Genomic DNA, 22,246 nt, shown 5'->3' with positions numbered 1-22,246 from the left:
GGGATGGCAAGAAGAGATCCTCCTGCCTGACCAAGCAAGCCTGTATGGAGATCGCAGAGGAGGTCAGAAGCCGTGGGGGTTACCCCAGGCAATTACGTCCAATGAAGGAAGAGAGTGAACGACCTCCTTCGTTCTGCCAAGGTGAGTGCTCCATATCTCTCACCTCTTTGGGGCTTGCATGTGGCTATGTGGGAGGTAGTGTGACATGGGGAGGGAGTGGCCACAAAGGCATTGGCAAGAAGGTTAGGCATCACCACATGCTAGCAGATGCATGGCTGCATCTCAGTGACAGGCCACCGTCTTTCACAGCTCACCCGCATTACGTTTCCTGACAGCGGATGTGGGAAGAAGACATGTAGGAAACCCCAGAAGGGGACAAGGGGCTTCCACTAGCATAACTGTGCTTTTGCTCTTCTTGCAAAGTCTTACTATGTCCCTCTTTCCACTTGCGGGACAAAAGGGCCCATAACACCAGGGAGATCTCACAGACTGATGGAGGAATACCGGATCTCTGGCCTCTTTTTACAGCTGAGGAGGAAGCACTGGAGCTAGTGGAGGCCCAGGGTGGCCGCTCAATAGCAGATGGTGAGACAGGAGTCACCACACAAGAAAGTGAAGGTTGTCTTCATTTGACCTCCACCACACTTATGGAGATCCACATCAAGCATGGTTGACATGACAAGATCAGTACAGTCTAACCCACAGCTGTTTTTGTTCTCTCATACAGGTCATTGTCTGCAGGAGGCTCCAGCTGAAGGGGGACAGCTGTCAACCTCTCAGGAGGTGGAGCAGTCAGAAGCTGCACCATCACATGTTTCTCCATCACCTTCCACCAGCGGAGAGACTTTCACATTGGTGGATATGTGCTCTGCCTTAGAATCAGGGTCACAAGCTGGTGAAAGCACCAGGCACGTGCCCGAGCAGCTGACGGAGGCTGTGACAGCTGAGGCCACTGACATTCGGAGGACTGTGGGTGGCCAGGCCCATGCTGAGCTCTAGGCTGTTGACGAATCTCTGGTGTCAACAGCACATGGCATGCTGGAGTTGAAGAAAGAGGTAAGGCAACATCCGGCGGAGCTGCCAGAGGCAACGTGCAGTCGTGCACAGAGGATGGAGGGGTCCATCCATGCCAAGTGTGTGAGCGCATGGCTTCCTCCATCGAGAGGTTCGCAACCCTCATGGAGAGACAGATTCCACAGATGTGCGCAGGCTGCACACCATCACCTTGGCCATGAGCTCAACACAGCAGTGGCAAGGCAAGAGAAGGACGAGGCACCTGGAGTCTTCTCCAGGTCCTGATCCTTCTCTGGTGAGCAGGGAGGTTCACTTCAGCCTCGAAAGGGAGGAGGAGAGGCTGGCCTCCACATCTGGGGGCTCCCCTCAGGCTGCTCTGAGTGTGGACAGCGGCTCCTCAGCCCCTTTGATAGTCAGCCCACCCGAGTAGCTGCGAAGACTGAGTAGACTCCTCCACCTGCGCAGCAAACCCTCAGCCAGACAGGGCCCTCCAAGCCTCAGGCAGCCGGAGAACGGCCACCTAAGTTATCCCAGGCCAAGGGGCAGCCTGGTCAGCTGCCTGCCTCCAGCTCAGCTACTAGCACAGAGGTCACACTACATGGAAGCACTCGTAAACATATTAAGAAAGGCTGCGTTTGCTGACAACACTACCACTAGGTGGCGCTGAAGTGGCACATGCGCAAATGCAGCATGTGCCACTAAAACTTCAGGCAGCTGCCAGGTCTAAAGATGGCACTGCTCAAATAATCGCACGAAGGCAACCGGACTTAAAAAGGGGCGGCACAGTGGCGCAGTGGTTAGCACCGCAGCCTCACAGCTCCAGCGACCCGGGTTCAATTCTGGGTACTGCCTGTGTGGAGTTTGCAAGTTCTCCCTGTGACCACGTGGGTTTTCTCCGGGTGCTCCGGTTTCCTCCCACAAGCCAAAAGACTTGCAGGTTGGTAGGTAAATTGGCCATTCCAAATTGTCCCTAGTTTAGGTAGGTGGTAGGGAAATATAAGGTCAGGTGGGGATGTGGTAGGAATATGGGATTAGTGTAGGATTAGTATAAATGGGTGGTTGATGGTCGGCACAGACTCGGTGGGCCGAAGGGCCTGTTTCAGTGCTGTATCTCTAAATTAAACTAAACTAAACTAACCTAAACACTTGGCAGCACACAATGGCGGGAGGGAGAGAGCGAGCGAGCCAGCGGGCCGGAGACGGGGGGGGGTGGTGAGGAGCTATCCCGGGACGTGGAGGCCGGGGGAACGGGCCGGGGGCGAGCAAGCGAGTGGGCCGGGGACTGGGGGGTGGGGAGCAGAGCGGCCAGAAAGAGCGGAGTGACCGGAGAGAGCAGGAGGGCGGGGGAGCGGAGCGGCCAGAGAAGCGGGGCAGCAAGAGAGAGCAGCGAAGGGGGGAGCGGAGCGGCTGGAGAGAGCAGCGAGGGGGGAAGCGGAGCGGCTGGAGAGAGCAGTGGAGCTTGAAGAATGGGTTAGCGTTGCATTGTTGTACACGTAAAGCGCATGCGCAGAGACCGACCAGGCGCGTTGCCCGAATTTACACACGTCACGCAATGACGTCATCGGCGCATGCACTAATCAGTCCTGGCAAGTCGGGACGCAGCACATGCGCAGGGAACAGGAGACCGTCTGCGCATGTGCGCACCTTGACGCAGCCTGATGACGTCAGTGGCCGGCTGCGTTGTCAGGAATCACTTTGATTAAGAAAAGCACCAAGACCCACTTGGGAATCCATTGGTCTTTTCCATTTGCTATTTATTTTGTTTGATAAACTTTGTCATGAATACAATTCACGTTAATTGTTGTGAAATGCTTATTCTTTCATGCCTGAATTGTGAGCTGCCGCCTCACCCTTGCTGTCATTGTATACAAAGGCTGCCTTTAGTAGGCATCTTAGATGTGCCAGAGCATGTGGTGAAGCTGGGCACTAGGCACGGAATCAAGATAGAAAGGAAGCATCAGACTGAACACAGTGAGGTGAATCTTTATTGATTTCAGTTTGAGACCCATCATGGTGGCTGCCTCCCTTGTCAGTATGCCTGGCCTCTAGTGCAATTAGTGCAAGATCCAGTGCTGCCTGCTCATTAGCCTCCTCCATGTCCCCGTCGTCGGTGGAGGACTGGCGATCAAACATGTCCTCTTGATGCAAGGCCTCCCCCCACTGCTGTGCTAGATGGTGCAGAGCACAGCAGACCACCATGATACGCAAGACCCTTACTGGGGCATACTGCAGGGCTCCACCGGATCGATCCGGGCACCGGAATCTCACCTTCAGCAGCGTAATGGCCTGCTCGATGGTCACTTGGGTGGAGCCGTGGCAAGTGTTGTGCCTCTCCTCTGCACAACTGTTTCAAAGCAGTGCGATTGTTCCTTATAGATGTCATCAGCCATGTCTTCAATGGGTAACCCTTTTCCCCGAGAATCCATCCCCGAAGGCAATCGGGGGCCTGAAAAGCTGTGGCACCTGGGACTGCCAAAGTATGTAGGCGTCGTGGCTGCTTCCTGGGAAGCAGGAAATGCTTTCGGTGTTCACAAACTAATTGAACATTGATGGAATGGAAGCCCTTCCTGTTGATGAAGGCAGCTGGCTGGTCTGTAGGAGCCTTGATGGCCGCCTGCATGCAGTCTATCACAACTTGCACCTGGGGGAATCCAGCAATGGCCCTGTAGCTGATCGCGCTCTCTGCCTGACTGTTATGGTCAGTCTGGTATCACACAGTTGCTGGCCCTTTTGAACAAGGCATTGGTCAACTTCTTGATGCAGCGGTGTGCTGCTGCCTGGGAGACCCCACACATGTCCCCAGTGGATCCCTAGAAAGAGTCAGACATGCAAAGGTTGAGTGCCACGGTGATATTCAGGGCCACTGGCATAGGGTGACCACCAGAGCCCATAAGTCACAACTCGTCCTGCAGCATGGTGCATAAGTCAGTGACAGTCACCTTGGACAGCCGCAGTCGTCACTGACCCTGCCGCTTGGACATTTGGAGGGAGCTGTGTTGAGTCCAGCACACTCTGTGGCGCAGGTGGGTTCTTCTTGGCATGACTGGCTGCTGCCGCTCTTCTGTTGGAGCTTCACGGGCAGGGACAGCTGCATCATGCCATGGGGTCGACAAAGACAGGGCATATGAGACCCATGCCAGCTAATCAGTAGCCCTCCAGAGCACTGTCCTTGCCTCCCCTCATGATATGTGCGAATGACCCTCCGTGCCAGCCCTTGCAGAGAGGCAGACCAGCACCCAGTACAATGGTCACCAGACCCTCTCACCAGAGACCTCACCCACCCGTGCAGAGTGCACAGCACTGTAGCCCGTCAATGGCCTCCACACCCCCCTCTTCCCCTATCCACTGCTCCCTATGGCTGCCTTCCCATGTCAGCCGGTTACTTAATTCCAACCCTCGCGCGCACCCCACCCCCCCTCCACCCCCATTGAATCATGATCAGTTGTGTGCTAATGTATTTAAACCACCTGTTCAACAATTTAAACTGCAGTCCCATTGTGCCGGGGAGCAGACTAAATCCATAACCAATGTCACAGCGTCAGGTTTCTGGGTGGACATGTCTGTCGCTATTTTCCAACCCTACATGCCTCTATTCCCGCTCCAAATGACCTCACTAAATTCCGCCCTGGCAGTGAGTTAAAAATTAATGCACTTGTAAGGAGCACAGTTTTGCTCTGTGGTTTTTAGAAGTTTCAGTGTGTTACAGACCACTAAACCGAGTGCCGAATACAGAAAGACTGCTCAACTGAATAAACAGCCACTCAGCTGATAGAAATAGTGCATTGGTATCCAATCCAGCTTTGAATGTGCAACCTCTGTGAGAAATGAGAGTACAGTGGGCATTACAGATCAAACTCTGTAGCTTACAGTGGACTCTGTGAGGGTATGGTGAAGTACTGTACGTTGAGGAAAGAGGATATCCTCCAATGCCCAGAAAATGAAGCACATGGTGGATGCCATCATGAGGGAGGTCAGCATGGGGTCACATTCTGGAATATAGTGGGCGGATAATAGGAAGAAGGTGTAAAGTTCCAGGAAAGCACAAGTGAGGAATTCTGAGACTACCCAGCCCAACCACTGCACCTGTACCCCTCCCCACTCTCACTGGCACTAGATCAGTCTGTGCACAAGCAGAACAAAGGACACCAGGAGGAGGGTATAGATTAGAAATAAGCTTTTAAGTATCTGCCAGCCCTGTGCTCAGCTATAGCTCAATGCAAAGTGATGAGAGAAGTATCTAAATGAAAGCTAGTCTCTGCAGAATAGCAGACAGGCAGAGTTATCTGTCAAGTCTCAGAGTAAACTTCCAGCTGAACTACAAGCAACATACCCCTCAGCAAATTTCTGTACCTACTTCTAACCATTACTGCATCACATTGGGGTGATACAGTGGAATGTCCATGCACTTGTTTACATAAGACACCAAGTAGGTTTTTTAAAATTCTTTCACAGGCTGTGGGCATCACTGGCTAGGCCAGCATTTATTGCCCATCTCTAATTGCCCTTGAGAACGTGGTGGTGAGCTGCCTTCTTGAACCGCTGCAGTCCATGTGGTGTAGTTACAAACACAGTGCTGTTAGGATGAGTTCCAGGATTCTGACCCAGCAACAGTGAAGGATGGTGTGTGGCTTGGAGGGGAACTTGCAGGTGGTGGTGTTCCCATGCATCTGCTGCCCTTGTTCTTCTAGGTGGTAGAGGTCGTGGGTTTGGAAGATGCTGTCGAAGGAGTCTTGGTGCATTGCTGCAGTGCATCTTGTGGATGGTACACACTGCTGCCACTATGGAGGGAGTGAATGTTGAAGATGGTGGATAGGGTGCCAATCAAGCAGGCTGCTTTGTCCTGGATGGTGTCCAGCTTCTTGAGTGTTGCTGGAGCTGCACCCATCCAGGAAAGTGGAGAGTATTCCATCACATTCCTGACTTGTGCCTTGTAGATGGTGGACAGGCTTTGGGGAGTCAGGCAGTGAGTCACTCGCCACCGAATTCCTAGCCTCTGACCTGCTCTTGTAGCCACAGTATTTATATGGCTGGTCCAGTTCAGTTTCTGGTCAATGGTAACCCCCAAGATGTTGATAGTGGGGGTTTCAGCGATGGTAATACCATTAAATGGCAAGGGGGATTCTCTCTTGTTGGAGATGGTCATTGCCTGGCACTTGTGTGGCACGGATGTAACTTGCCACTTATCAGCCCAAGCCTGAACGTTTTCCAGGTCTTGCTGCATATGGACACGGACTGCTTCAGTATCTCAGGAGTCGCGAATGGTACTGAACATTGTGCAACTGTCTAGCGCATGACAGCTGCACTTAGGTTGAACAAATGCTACAACCTCACTGTTTATTCTCTATGAAGTATCCTTGTCAGTTATTATTTACTGTGAAAATGTATGGTTTGGAAGTTAATCACACAATGAGTGATTATTTATTACAAAAATTCTAGTGAAATATAAAAGGCTTCGAGGATACATTTAGAGCCTGCTTTACTCATGCCTTCTCTTGCACTGAATGCTGAGCTTCAGCTAGCTCATCACCATCATTCTCTGCCTCCTTCTCCTGTGCCAAGACTTCTTGTGAGGGATTGGAAATCAGTCTTGTTTCTAATCATAAAAATTTGACTCTAGACATTTTATATTTATGGCGTTTTGGTAGTTGGCCAGCTGTGTTTGTGTGTATTTGAAAGATACTTTACGTGTTAATGTCACTTCAAAGGGCAGAGGAATCGTCTCTGTCTCTATGTACTGCCTAACAAGTTTTAGTTGCCAAGTATACACACATGACAGAATCACTTAATATTTATGAGCTGGCTGCAAGGAGACAGATCTAACTGTATGGGATTGCCAGCCCACCATTAAGAGAAATCTAATGGCAGTCTATAACGAGAATTGCATTGCCTCACAGGTGAAAACATTGTGCCAGGAAATCCTGTCATGTTGACTGTTTTTGACAGCTTTCTCCATTGGGAAGGTATGCTTTTTGATCTTCCTTTGTTCCCATTTGGCTTTTTAAGCAATGTAGATCTAAAATTGGGACTCGATTTCGCAGTTTTTTAGTTTGTGCATATCTAGTTACCAGGCAGTTGATGTGCTGGGTGCATGGAGACACTTAGTGAATATCTGATTTTATATGTAACTTTTACCTCACTGGCAAGTCTTTCAAGGTACGAGAATAATTGAAGTTTCTAGACTTTTCTTGTCTTGAAACAGATTTTAGAAGTCAATTGAGCCACTGTAATTTATCTATCTGCTGTTATTTGACTTTTACTTCTGCTAATTTTTTTCGAAACAAACCTGATTTATTATTTGTAGATGAGATATGCGATGTCTGAAAGTGGTATTGACCCATCGGTCAGACAGATCAGGAGAGTGCAAGGCATCTTATCAAGCTGCTTATCAGCAGTATGAGGTTTATTGTTCAACCAAGGCATCCTACAATACAAGTTTGGCTGGAGTAAGGGCTTGCCTGTCAGAGTAATCTTTTGCCCAGTGCCCAAAAAAAGCTGGCAGCTCCTCCAGTGCCAAAGCGTTTTGCTTCCACAAAGCGGTGTATGCCTTTTTCAAGGGCTATGTTGCATAGTATGCAGAGTGCCACTAACATACTCCAGGATCAAGTGTAGGCCATGCTCTTGGCTTGTAATCCCTAGAGTATAAAAGATTGAGGGTTGATCCAAGGATAGTAGACATCTGGAACTCTCTACTCCAGAGGATGCTGGAGACAATTGGATATTTCAAGACTGAAATCACTAGATTTTTATTAGGTACGGAACTAAGATGGGTAAATGGAGTTGAGGTACAGATCAGCATGATCAAATTGAATGGTGGAGCAGGCTCCAGAGGTTGAATGGCCTATTATATTTCTATGTTTCTATGCTCAGTGCTGGCCAAACAAACTGTGAAGGCATCATTTGAACATACTGCTCATTCTGCTCTGGACTTCTCTGATGTCCTTGCTGTCCTGTACTTCTCGCCCCATTCCTCCTTAAACATGTGCACCATAACAAGGCTTCCTGAAACTGTTGTGTGGGCTGAAACAGTTCAGTTGCTCTTTACAATGTCTCTTGCTGGACCTTACCAACTTCCTCATAGTATTACCTCAGTGCAGGTTTCATTATGTGATGTGAGCTGGAAGACAGGCATGTGAAAATTTGCATGTTTGTCTTTTTAATTGATTCTTAAGAATTCCTTCACAAACCAAAAAAACATGAATACCGGACTATATATTAATGCATATTAAACGAGTTCAGTTCTGAGAGGAATTTTAGAATGGTTCATTAGCTGTAACACACACGGTAATTTTTCAACTTAATTATGCATTTTTGTACATGTTTACGTGCATTTTTTTTCAGAAACATCATTAATGGAATGCTGCATGATTACATAATCTGAAAGGTGAAGTTAGTTATTAGGCCAAATTATCAAAATGTTATGGCATTAACGTGCAGCTGTAATAACAGAAATTAAACTAAATTAAAAGTTAAGAGGGGCAATTTTGTCATTTTTTAACAATAATAGATTGAGAGAATGTATATGTATTATGGACTTGAGCACATGAAGCAGAATGTTTTCATATGAAGTGACCCTGTGACATTAAGAACCTGATAAATTCTCATGTTCCAGTTAACCATTACTGCTGGTGTGTAGATGCTTTTATTTTTAATTGCTGTCTCTGATTCTCTTGACTGCACGGTAGTAGTCTTCGAACAAAATAATCAAAAAACAAGGAAGAAAGTTGGAGGCTCAATTCAGCTCTGTTAATTGGAGTTTTAAAACGTTGTTCAGCCAATTAAGCCCTTCTTTTTTCTTGCCCATAAAGTAAATAACGAATGGATAACAATCAATCAGTTGTATATTACTTGTGCACTTAGAATGCATATAACTAACAGCAATTTGCTGGGCTACATTCTATGGAAATTGAGGTGAAAAATTAAGAGACAAAGCTTAAAAAGCTTGTATTGTTATCTGCTAGCCTTATTTTTTCTTATGCTCATATTATTTGAAAGAATTGACAACTGCAATTTCCATCCTTTAATGGTCATAGTCCCCCCATATTAATATTTGGCACCAGTGAAAATAATATGGTCATAACACATATGTAAAAATATGAAGTACTGCACAAATCAACCCCCCACCCACTCTACCACCCCCCACTCTATCCCCACCTCCCCCCCCAACACCCCGCAACCCAAAACTAACTGTTAGGGGAGTGCTTTTAACCCTGCATGTCCAGCATAACCTGGATGGGAGGGCAGTTAAAATCCCCCCTTCGACTCACCCACTGACATCCCATATCATTCCTGCAGGCAAGGATTTTAACCTGTTTTTTGCGCAGGCAGGAAGAACGCCTGTGAGGAGCCACAAGGTCCTTCTATAAATGTGCAGATCGGGTGCCGATGACGTCGTTGGGTCCCGACTGCTATTTTAGCCAGTGGCTTGGGCAGGAGAAGCCATTGTGATTTTCCTGCCATGCCAACCGAGCAAGAAGAAGCCCAAAAAGGTAAGTGTTTTTACAAAAGGAGACTGTCAACATGAATAGGGAGGAGGAAGGAGCACGCCAACATGAATGAGAGGGGAGAGGGAAGGGAGGCGGTCAACATGAGCAGGGGGTTGGGGATGGAGTGTCATCCTGAAGTAGGGAGGAGGGAGAAGAAGGCCATTTTAATTGGTTGTGTGTGTTGAATGGAGAAAAGGTTGCCAACTTGAACTGGGGAATGGGGGGGTAAAGAGTAGCAACTTGAATTGATGGGAGACAGAGAAGCATTTCCACTTGCATTGGGGATGGAGAGGGAGATAAGCCTCACCACAAACTGGAAGTGGGGGACTGCACAATGAGAGAAAGTGCTTTTGCGGCATTGGGTGAGAATACAGTGTTCAGAAGGAGTCAAGTAAATCTGTAAATTGGGAGAAGATTGGAGAGGGTGATAAGCTTGAGGAAGGGGTGTGATTAGAATGACTTTTCAGGTTGTTTTTTGGAAAATGATTGGTTGGTCTGTTGCGAACCCAGATGTCACTATTTCCTATTTGTTTAGCTTAGTAATCTATAATTTGCAAAGTCTAAGCATATACGAGTGCAACATTTTGCTGTAAAAATTCAGTTATCTTTATGGGAGCATCTCTCCAAGCCACTTAAATTTGCACCACCAGTTCATGTTTGGAATGGGACAGCATTTGGAAGAAGAAGTGTATACAACTTTTAACTTGCTACCTACAAATGTGACAGGAATCATCCAATAGTCGGTAACACTAAGTTTAAATTCCCTCTTTCCTGTGGGGCTTTTTTTTTTAGAAAAGAAATTTAATTGATTCTTTTTTTTCCTAGTAATATATTATCTGCTACTGCTGGGATAAAGAAGATTTGAAATATAAAGTGAAATAATTAATTCCCAAATGGCAATTAGAGAGTAGTTTTCAACAAAACTGAGGAAGTACCCTTTCTTGTTTAGATAAAATAGAGTATAATTTCCATGTTCAACTCCAAGATATTGGCATACACCAAATAATGTATCAAAAAGCTATTTTTTTTTTCTGAGTAGGCAGGATCTCCTAGAAAATAAATCTTAGGACTTTAGAAATTGGATCCCCTCAGGCCTTCATGTATTTATGGTTTACTTCCACCAATATGAATGAAGAAATGCAGGGCAGACCTATAACTTAAGTTACGAGCCCATATCCCACTGCACTTTCAGTGTAATTACTTGTTCTCATATGTCATCTCTTTACATTAAAGGCCTTTCTGAGTTGTCAGCTGCTCTTCAGCTTGGGCTAATTATATAAGTTGACATGTTTTTCCATATAGATCACTGCACAGATAGGATGATTCCTCTGGCTGAGATAGGGGACAGATTCTCAGAATAAGGGGTAGGCCATTTAAGACTGAGATGAGGAGGAATTTCTTCACTCAGAGGGTGGTGAATCTGTGGAATTCTCTACCCCAGAGGGCTGTGGAAGCTCAATCATTGAGCAAGTTCAAGACAGAAATCGAAAGATTTCTGGATACTGATGACATCAAGGGATAGGGGGGAAAATGGCGCAGAGGTAAATGATCAGTGATGATCTGCTTGAATGGCAGAGCAGGCCTGATGGGCTGAATGGCCTATTCCTGCTCCTATTTCCTATGTTCCTATGTTCATACGCTCTGCAGTAGCAAGGTTTCTGAGTATGATACTATATCCTTACTTCCAACCCCTCATCTTAAATTATATAAATTATAACAGTATGTGGGAAGAACCAGGCACCCACTGCAGCGCAGGCATGGCACAGCTGGTTTTAGGGTTATCTCATGACCAAGCACAAAGAGGCACGGTACCACTTCAATTCCAAGAGGCTGCCACTGACACCTCAGCTACCACCAATTTTCCCTTTAAGATGCACGCATATATGGCAGTACAGCAATCTGGAATGTACCGTACATTGAAACAAATTGGCCACTCACAACGTTGTCAATTGCTCGGAAGAAATTTCCAGCATAATGTAAGAAATGACTTTTAAAATGTAAATTATCCATGGACAAAAAGTAGTGCTTCAAGGAGTTTCTAGCCTGCCCAGTACAAACAAAATTTAGAGGGGTCTTTGGCTACCACCTCATTACTCTTGTCACTCCAACAGACTGTGTATATCTTAGGCTACAAACTAGAAGTGAGGTTTATTAAGCAGTAAAATTAAACAGAAGCAAAAGTTAAAAAAACGATAGCTTCATCACAATCATTCACTTACCTTAGAAAATATATTGCAAAATGATAAAAGTCAAGAACACTTTTCCATTCTCTATAAGGTTCTAGATAACTTGCATCTTTGAAGAAAAAGAGAGATTCATGAGTTCCTCTGTCTGACTCTGCTAGTGCAGCAATACAGCAAAAAAAGGAACAGGTGAACTAGTCAAAGGCTGCAATATTTGCCCCTCTGTCAGGTGGACGATGAGAATGGAGGTGTCAATAAACACCATTTTCAATCACCGTGGCTGAAATGTCGACAACAAGTGATTTACCTCCTGGTGAGCCAACAAGCTGAAATGATTAAATTGATCTTTTTTTAGAATTTAATCAATATTAACTGTTTTTAGCACCTGGGTGAACTTTGCATCCTGTTAAGAAATCCACCTGGATAAAGTGCCTCATACATGTTTGAAGTAGCATTGACACCCGAGACAAACAATGTAAATTCCATATATATATATATATATATATATATATATATGCATATAGATGGTTATGCATAATCAATAGTAAGCAAACGTAGTAAGTAGTAATCACATGTTAAAAGTAGTCACAGGCTAGCTAGCTCCCAAAGCCCCATCGAGAAACATTACAGATCCCAAGATCTCACAATGCTGCTCCATCGCAACAATAATGGTGGAGCAGGAGTTAGGATCCACCCGAGAGAAACATGTCTAACCCCACTGGATTTTTCAGGTTAGGCAATTTTCATATTGTCGCCCACATCAGAATTGGCACAGCTGGTTCACTCATGGACATAAAGGGCTCCAGAACATGTGCCAGTGAACAACCACTTTGAGACAATGGCAGCAGCTTTGACTGAGGACTTGAGCAGAGACTTTGAATTGACTCCTTTATAGGATGGCACAGTTCACAGGGCCAACTCTGCTTTCTTTGTCTGTTCTAGGCCATGAGACCTGCCTGAAAAGCAATCTGGTAAATTCCACTTTCACTCCAGAAAAGTATTGTACGCGTGCATCTTGACACAAGAGGCAGGACTAGAAGGCATTCTGGCAGGTGACACCACCACACCAGTCCCATGTCTATTTATAATGTAAGATCCAATGGGATGGAGACCCTCAGCAGGATTTTCAGTTTTGGGTCAGGACTCCTTAGTCGGGATCAAGTGCGAGTTCCGAACCTGTACTGTGTTGGAAGCATTAACTCGACATGGATTTTTGCTGGATTTGCCAATTAGTGGCCAGAGGGCATGCTCTCCATCCAATTAATGACGGCGTGCGGGCTCTCAAAACTGGAGGGCCAATAGGAGGCCCTCCAGCACTGAAGGAGCTGCAGTCTGCCTCCATCTTGAGGTGTCCTCTCAGCACTTTTAGCATATTTGAAATTAAAAATGACCACAGCTGCCAAACTCCTCTACATAGTCATCTGTGGCCGCAGCTGTGACCAGGTAGTATTATGGGGGGTTGGGGGGGGGGGGTGCCTCAAAGTGATCCAGGAGCACTGTCCCCACCCCCCCCCAATCCCCCGGCCTGCCGCCTCCAGGCAGGTGCCATGCTCTTGACGCCATAGGGGCCCGCAGGCCAACTGGAAAATTCCAGTCAGCCTCTGATCAATGGCCTCATTTGGCCTTTTAATTGACTTAACAAACACATGCCACTTGCAGGCGGGTAAATGTTCCTCGCCTGATCTGGCCTCCAGGAAAATGGGCGGGAGTCAGGACTGTGGCGAGGAACTGGCAGGACAGCTGGCATCAGGAAATTCCACACCTGCCTATCTCCATTCCTGACCCCATATTGGGGCCAAAATCCTGTCCTCAGTTTAAGAGCCAAAACTTTACACCCACCTCAGATGCTTCCAAAACCAGTCATTCAGAGCTATGGTCTTTTATGGTTTGAAACAAGACAAATCTCCAGGTAGTTGCAGAGCTATTAATAGAGTTTAGCTGGGCTTTATTTTGGGTTTTTGCGGTTGATGTTGTATAACTCATGACTTTACTGTTTTCAGTTGTTGCATAAAATGTGTACCTCCACATAGCGAGAGAAGAATACTGGGAATCCTCTACCTGGATCTAGCTAGTCATGGATGAAAGTTTACTTACACTTCAATCTGCCATTGACTGCATGACAGCTCCTGTGGCATCTACAGTGGAGCCCGCAGTAACACAGGGCATAGAGTGTGGGCATGGTTCACAAATGCATCTGTGGAGGCACCTTGAACATGCAGTCTTGGTTAGATTCTTGCAGATCCCACAAAGCCAACACTGAGGCATGGATTCACAGACCTTACATAGATCAGTGAACATGTAAAGAGAGTGCCCAGCAACATGGGCAGACCTGGAGGTGACACAGATTGGGTGACTGCCTTTTAAGGCAACATGCAACTCATCAACAATTTCTGATTAAAATAGGCATATAAATAGTAAAAGGGTAGTAAGAGGAGGGGTAGGGCTGATTAGCGACCCAAAAGGGGATCTTTATGTATGGAGGCAGAGGGCATGGCTGAGCTACTAGGTACTAAATAAGTACTTTGCAACTGTCTTTACCGACAAAAAGATGCTGCCAAAGTCATAGTGAAGGAGGAGGCAATTGAGATAGTGAATGGGATAAAATTTGATAAAAAGGAGGTATTAGAAAGGCTAGCTATACTTAAAGTTGATCCGGCACCAGGATCAGATGGGATGTGTCCAAGGATGCAGAGGCACTGGCCATAATCTTAGAATCCTCCTTAGATACAGGGGTGGTGCCAGAGGTGTTCAAAAAAGGTTGCAAGGATAAATCCAGCAACTACAGGCCAGTTTAGCCTCGGTGGAGGGAAAACTTTTTGAAACAACAATCCGGGGGGAAATTAACAGTCACTTGGACAAGAGTGGATTATTAAAGGAAAGCCAGCACGCATTTGTGAAACAGAAATTGTGTTTATCTAACTTGATTGAGTTTTTTTTGTTGAGATAACAGAGAGGGTTGATGAGGTAATGCAGTATGTGGACTTCCAAAAGGTGTTGATAAAGTGTCACATAATAGACCTGTCAGCAAAGTTGAGAGCCATGGAATAATAGGGACAGTGGCAGCATGGATACAAAGTTGGCTGAGTGACAGGATTGTGGTAAAAATTTGCTTTTCGGACTGGAGGAAGGTATCCAGTGGTGTTCCCCAGGGGTTGATACTAGGACCACTGCTTTTCTTGTTACAGATTCATGACTAAGACTTGGGTCTATAGGGCACAATTTCAAAATTTACAGATGACACAAAACTTGGAAATATTGCGAACTGTGAGGAGGATAGTGATAGACTTCAAGAGGACATAGACAGGCTGGTGGAATGGGCAGACATGTGGCAGATGAAAGTTAATGCAGAGAAATGTGAAGTGTTACACCTTGGTAGGAAGAAAACGGAGAGGCAATATAAACTAAAGGGTACAATTCTAAAGGAGGTGCAGGAACAGAGAGACCTGGCACAAATCATTGTGGCAGAGCAGGTTGAGAAAGTGGTTAAAAAGACATATGGGATCCTGGGCTTTATAAATCAGGATATAGAGTACAAAAGTAAGGAAATTATGATGAATCTTTATAAAACTGTAGTTTGGTCTCAATGGGTGTATTGTGTCCAATTCTGGGCACTGCACTTCAGGAAGGATGTGAAGGCTTTACAGAAGGTACAGAAAAGATTTACGAATGGTTTCAGGGATGAAGGACTTCAGTTACGTGGATAGATTGGAGAAGCTGGGGTTGTTCTCCTGACAGAAGAGAAGGTTGAAAGGAGATTTGATAGAGGTGTTCAGAATCATGATGGGTATAGACAGAGTAGATAGAGAGAAACTGTTCCCTTTGGTGGAAGGGTTGAAAACCAGTGAACACAAACTTAAGATGATTGGCAAAAGAACCAATGGAGACATGAGAAAATATTTCTTTACGCAGTGCATGGTTAGGACCCAGAATGCACTGCCTGAGAGTGTGGTGGAAGCAGATTCAATTGTGGCTTTCAGAAGGGAACTGGATAAGCATCTGAACAGAAAAAAATGTGCAGGGTTATGGGGAAAGGGCAGGGGAGTGGGACCAACTGAATTGCTCTTGCAGATTGCTGGCTTGGACTCAATGGGCTGAAGGAGCTCCTACTGTGCTGTAACCCTGCCATGATTCTATCATTCTACATATCGGTAGATGTGGCAGAAAGCTAACAGGACGGAGCATCCACATGATAACTGGAGACAGTTTATTCAAATGCAGGGCTACCACAATCACACCTCAGGGACGATGAAGGCTGCCAGCTTTCCAATAGGCTGTCAGTGAAACCCAGCAGCCACTAAGAGAATCACTTAGGATGAGCATTAGGCATAGTGTTACACATCAAAAACAACAGGGAAATCACATCACAGCACTCATACACAATGGGTAAAATAAGTGCACCACACTTGATTTGACGATTGCACTCATTAATCACTAGTAATTATTTATTAGTAATTATTTATAACAAAAGAGTCCAGTGAAATGTGGGAGATGGTATTTGAGGAACTGTACAGGACAGCTTGGTTTGAGAAAGTTCTGATGAAGGGTCACAGACCTGAAACATTAACTCTGCTTCTCTCTCCACAGATGCTGCCAGACCTGCTGAGTATTTCCAGCATTTCTTGTTTTTATTTCAGATTTCCAGCATCTGCAGTATTTTGCTTTTATATTATGGTTTGAGAAAGGCTATTTTGCTTTGATGCAATGCAGCTTTTCGAAATGATGTCACAGTAACTCTCCAATATAACAGCAATTTCCAGGCTTATAACTTTAATCACACATTCCCTGTCTCTTATCTGCTATCAATATATAGAATTTCCATCCAAAAATTCTCAGTGCAATTCAGCAAATTAACTTAGTTTCAGAGTGATACTGACAAGTTTGGAGAACCTTATAAAGTAAACCAACCTGGTTTGTGCTCTTACTTTGTGCATCATTGATGCCTTCCGGGCTAGGTATTGCCTATTCGGCACAAAATCAACCCATGCCTAATTGGTAAGATCGGTAGATCAGGGGGAGTTGATCAGTGGTCTATACTGGCTAACTTTTTCACCTGGGTCCAGACATACTACTTGGTCAGTGCATGGAATCCTTACAGCTAGTTAAATAAACTAGTTAGCAATAGGTTAAACTGGTTAAAATCAAATATCTGAAAGAGCAACAGGGATCTCTGCACTTTCTCTTTGTATTGTTGTATCTGACAGTTGATGTCAGCCGTATTTTCCCTGGAAGATTTAGTTTTATGATATATTTTTAATGGATCCAAAAACACAGGCACTAATTAAATACATATTAAATGTCCCACAAAAAAACTGAAGTAAATAAAAGTATTGCTTGTCTCTAAATGTGTGTTAATACCTAATTAGACTAATAACATTTTGAAATTATATATTGTATGAATAGATCATTTTTATCTGAAGCTCCCAGAGGATGAACGTATCTGAAGCTAAATCTGTGCTGCCTGGATTTGTCTATTAATTAAAATTATCCTCAAAAATCTGATCAAAATGTGGAAGCTGCTGTAAAATATTCGTAGGTGCTATTAAAGCTGTTGCTTTTAAAATGGCAGAATGTCTTCAAACACAGAGTTGAAAAAAAACACAGGTTTAAAACAATGAAATAAAATGGTGAGTGGAGCCCTCCTGATTTGGAAATTCCAAGAACTCAGCAAACTAATGCAGCTTGAGGGAGTACAGAGAAACTCCCAACGCTCCCACTTATCCTCCAGTTTATTTGTGGAGTCTCTTTGATCTAGCATTGGCATCTGTTCGGATTTCTTCACTGCTTTGATAGGTTAGGTTCAGTCCTCTTGTGTTTTCTTTTCAGGACTAGAGTCACATGTTCCTGACTTTTCTGCAGGTAATTTGAAACACTGACAAGAAACAGGGCACTGTTTCCCCGACACAGATTGGAATCTTCCAATCTGTCCTCCCTCCCTCTTGGAGTTTGTTCAAACCTCTTATGAGGTCGCCGATGAATTGGGTTCTGTTTAAATTAATAATCTATCTTGCACCAGAGAATGCTTAGTCCTTGGAAAGAGAAAGAAGCTGTAGAAAACAGATATGTTAGATGGTCAGAAATGTTGGCTCTATATTAAACATTATAATAGTTGTTGAGGTTAAACCAACTCCAGCTTTCAGGTTATTATAGATGGTTATTGTGACATTCTTTCTTTGAATGTGTTTTATTTCACAGGTTGGTTTTATTGGTTTGTATTCGCAATTGTTATATTATACTCCAGAAGATCAGAAGATACATAATCATCTTTTACCTCAGAAAGTCAGTCTAGGATACCTTGGCAATAATATGCCGTGAAGTAATGTAATGTACCATAGAAAGCCAGACAAGATCACATGCCAATGAGGAATATGATCAGAGATGGACATTCTTACTGTTGTCTGTGATAATACCTGGCGATTAGAGACAATGTGATTTAAATTTGTTCAAGATATTACTTAGACCACAGAGTATTCCACACAACTATAGGTATACGATTATATGAAGGATTCTGGAGCCATGGATAACATAAAGCAAAGGTTCACTAGAATGATACGAGGAATGAAAGATTATAGTTATAAAGAAAGTTTCAAATAATGGGCTTTTTCACTGGAAGATTAAAGATTGATCTAATAGAAGTTTGCAAACATGTTTTTAGAGGGAAAACCACAAAAGAGTGTTCCTGCTGGTTTGCAAATAGGGAACAAGGAGACTGTCATAGAACAATAAAGGCCATGAGGGTAAACTTACAAAAGGGCACAGTTAGGACAAATGTGAGGTAATGCATTTTGGAAGGTCTAATGCAGGTGGGAGGTATATAGTAAATGGCAGAACCCTTAGGAGTATTGACAGGCAAAGAGATCTGGGTGTACAGGTCCACAGGTCACTGAAAGTGGCAACGCAGGTGGATAAGGTAGTCAAGAAGGCATTCGGCATGCTTGCCTTCATCGGTCGGGGCATAGAGTATAAAAATTGGCAAGTCATGTTGCAGCTGTACAGAACCTTAGTTAGGCCACACTTAGAATATTGCGTGCAATTCTGGTCGCCACACTACCAGAAGGACGTGGAGGCTGTGGAGAGGGTACAGAGGAGGTTTACCAGGATGTTGCCTGGTCTGGAGGGCATTAGCTATGAGGAGAGGTTGGAAAAACTCGGATTGTTTTCACTGGAACGACGGAGGTGGAGGGGCGACATGATAGAGGTTAACAAAGTTATGAGCGGCATGGACAGAGTGGATAGTCAGAAGCTTTTTCCCAGGGTGGAAGAGTCAGTTACCAAGGGACATAGGTTTAAGGTGAGAGGGGCAAAGTTGAGAGGGGATGTGCGAGGCAAGTTTTTTTACACAGAGGGTGGTGAGTGCCTGGAACTTGCTGCCAGGGGAGGTGGAGGAAGCAGATACGATAGCGACGTTTAAGAGACATCTTGACAAATATTTGAATAGGAAGGGAATAGAGGGATATGGGCCCCAGAAGTGCAGAAGGTGTTAGTTTCGGCAGGCATCAAGATCGGCGCAGGCTTGGAGGGCCGAATGGCCTGTTCCTGTGCTGTACTGTTCTTTGTTCTTTGTTCTTAGGAGATTGTCTTATACACAGCATTATTAAAACATAGAGATATGAGCAAACAATTAAGAAGATTAAAAAAACCAGCTGTCCATTGAGTCTGTTTCATTCTGATATGGTGTGAATGTTACATATTGGGATGGATTTTGTTCTCAACCCAGCATTGGGTTTCATGGCGGGTCGGGGGCGGGTGCTGGAGAATCGGAGTGGCAACGGCCGCCAGGGAGCCCAACGCCAGGATTGCTGGGCCCGATCTTCCCCAAGGGAAGATCCATGGCGGCACCCCCATTGCTCTGTGACGGGACCCGGGTTTAAATATTTAAACTACCTCTCTGCATAAATTTAAATGTAATTCGCTGCAATCTTACCTTCAGTTCCCAATCTTGAGCTCGTCATGCAGCACTCACGTGCCTTCACTTTCCCGTCCATGAGAAGCTGGCGCCACCAAGGTGGGGAAGGGGTCAACTCTGCATGATTTAGTGTATGGGTTGGGGGGGGGGGTGGAATGATAAACTCTGCATTATGTTGAACTGTTTGCAGGCTGGCAGCCTTTTAAAAATGGTGCCAGCACCTGTACCTGCATCAGGTGCCACCCCCTCCACCTGACTGTGGGGGGGGGCGGCCGCCGTCAACATGTTAAGTGGCCACCTGTCGCGTAATCGCGGTGGCGCGGCCAAGTGGGTCCCACGAGGATCAGTGCCCATCGCCACTCCCAGGGGCAGGACAACAAAATTCAGCCCATTATCACACTCATTCTTCCCACCACTGCCTGCCATAAACAAACACACACACTCACACACACAAAACCATGCAATGTCTTGGGAAAGGAAAAAAAACTATTAAAAAAAACTTAGGCCAATTTAGGTAAGAACTGCAAAATTCATCTCTGACTTCTGAAGGTGATGAAGCAACTCCAGAAGAACATGGTGACTGGATGATAGAATCCCCAATAACCGCCTACATGTAGATATGTTAGTCATTCTCAGGAACTTGGCCAGTTCCCTTTTGAATTCTCGTGAAGAATACAAACTGACTGCACACAGTGGAAACTTATTCCAGATATCAAAGACTCTCTGTGAGAAGAAGCACCTCCTAGTTCTATGTTTTTGTAACTTACACTTATGTCCACGGGTCCTGCCTTACCCATCAAGCTCAAATACTCAATCCACTTGGACCAAGTCAATTTCTTTTGAAATGCTCAGTCATGTCTCATTGAAATTTACACCTTTCCAAAATAAAAAGCTTCAGTTCTCTTAGACTATCCTGGTAACTAAAGGTCCTTAAACAAGGTATCAATCTAATGTCTCTCCTTTGAACCCATTTCAGGACCTCTGTACATCCTACCATGTGAGGGGACCAAAGCTGGACACAATATTTGAGATGTGGCCTGACCAACCATTATACAAAGAAAGGATAATATTTCTTGTTTTCATAAGATCATAGAATCATGCAACACAGAAGGAGGTCATTCAACCTATTGTGCTTGTGCCAATTCTTTGAAAGAGCTCCTTAGTAGTCCCACTCCCCTGCTATTTCCCCATAGTCCTACATTATAACCACCAGATCCATCTGACATTCAGCAGCCTTGAACATGCAACCCTGCACATGCTTGGAATTGTCTTTATCCCAGTGTGCCATGCTACCTTTGCCCATATTAAAAGCAAACTAAAAGACATGGGCCAATTTTCCCATCACATCTAGATCCACCCACAATCTTTGTTTTCATTGAAGGTTCTACACCCAGTTGTATTTTCATGTCATCCATGAACATGAGCATGATTCTCCTGATGCCTTCATTCATATTGTTGAAATAGATAATAAAGAACAACAGCCCGAATACTGATTCTTATGGTACTCCACTAGTAACAAGCCCTCATGCAGAATATCTACCGTTCACAACTACCTCTGTTCCTGGGAAAAGAACCGATCCCTTAAACAATCCAAAGCCTGACTGCTCATCCAATAATGCTTTATTACAAATGTCTATTGCTCCTATGTTCCTATGAAAGAAACAGAAAGGAAATAGAATTAGAGTTGACATCTCCAATTGAAGAGCTAGTATTGGCACGAGCACATTGGGCTGAATGGCTTTCTTCTGTGTTTCAAATAATTCGTATGTTTAAATATTGTGTTTTTCTGTGCCATTGAGTGAAGCATGTTGTCAGCAGCAAAAAGGGTTACACTGATTATTAAGGTGCATAGTGGGATATGAAAAATAATCAATTGATGCAGCAAACCCATTACTTAGTTGCAATGCACGTTTTATACTTTCCACAATCACTTACATTTTTATACAGATAATAATACTAAGTTTTTAATGTGATTATACTACTCACTTTCACAATCCACAAAGAAAACACGAGTCACTTTTACACTTAGAAATTAAGGTGACAAACAGGTCTCAAGATCATGCAACACCACCAACATCATTTCTGGTTTTAAAATTGCCTAGACAAGCATTTCAGACCACACGTGGAGCATAAATTTAAGTTGCAACTTAAAAGTTCACAGAGAGTTTGAGTTTGAACAGAGAATGCAATTAACAGGACACTGAACCTGGGCAAAATGCGGTGCAGATACAGAAGTGTGATTAATGATTATGACTCAACATCTTCGTAGGAGGGTTTCTTTTACAAAAAAGCATTAATGTAACATGTTGACATCTATGTTAACTGAAGAAAAGTTAGAAATAAAGCAGAATTTTATGTTTTCCTATGCTCCATTTTGTATTTTCTGAATCCATATCATATTTGCATAGCATACCTGTGGTAAATCATGAATGCTGTGATATAATATCAATTAATGTTATCTACCAGGCTAATGAACAGGGGATGTCCTCTTCTCCTCACAAGCCAGGTAAATTGATATGGTTCCTTCTCTTTCTGCTGACAAAATGTTCTAATGTTAAACTGTCATCTTTCCCCTTGCTTCATGATCAACCCAGAAATGATGGGCCAAATGGCATTCTTCAGTTCCATAAGTTTTCTATGTTTCTGTAATCCTTTTTGTAAGG

The 22,246-nt window shown here is 44.5% G+C and overlaps 1 long non-coding RNA gene across 1 annotated transcript; it reads left to right on the top strand.

Annotated features, from left to right (window-relative positions):
• Positions 1-6,867: 6,867 nt before the first annotated feature.
• Positions 6,868-21,923, top strand: LOC137352324 (uncharacterized). The gene is made up of 3 exons (XR_010969676.1): positions 6,868-6,974; positions 9,336-9,500; positions 20,560-21,923. It is a non-coding gene; the product is annotated as an uncharacterized lncRNA (long non-coding RNA).
• Positions 21,924-22,246: the final 323 nt, after the last annotated feature.

Source organism: Heterodontus francisci, chromosome 38 (assembly GCF_036365525.1).
Source record: "Heterodontus francisci isolate sHetFra1 chromosome 38, sHetFra1.hap1, whole genome shotgun sequence".
Lineage (NCBI taxonomy): Eukaryota > Metazoa > Chordata > Chondrichthyes > Heterodontiformes > Heterodontidae > Heterodontus > Heterodontus francisci.
This window is presented reverse-complemented; position numbering and strand designations above follow the sequence as displayed.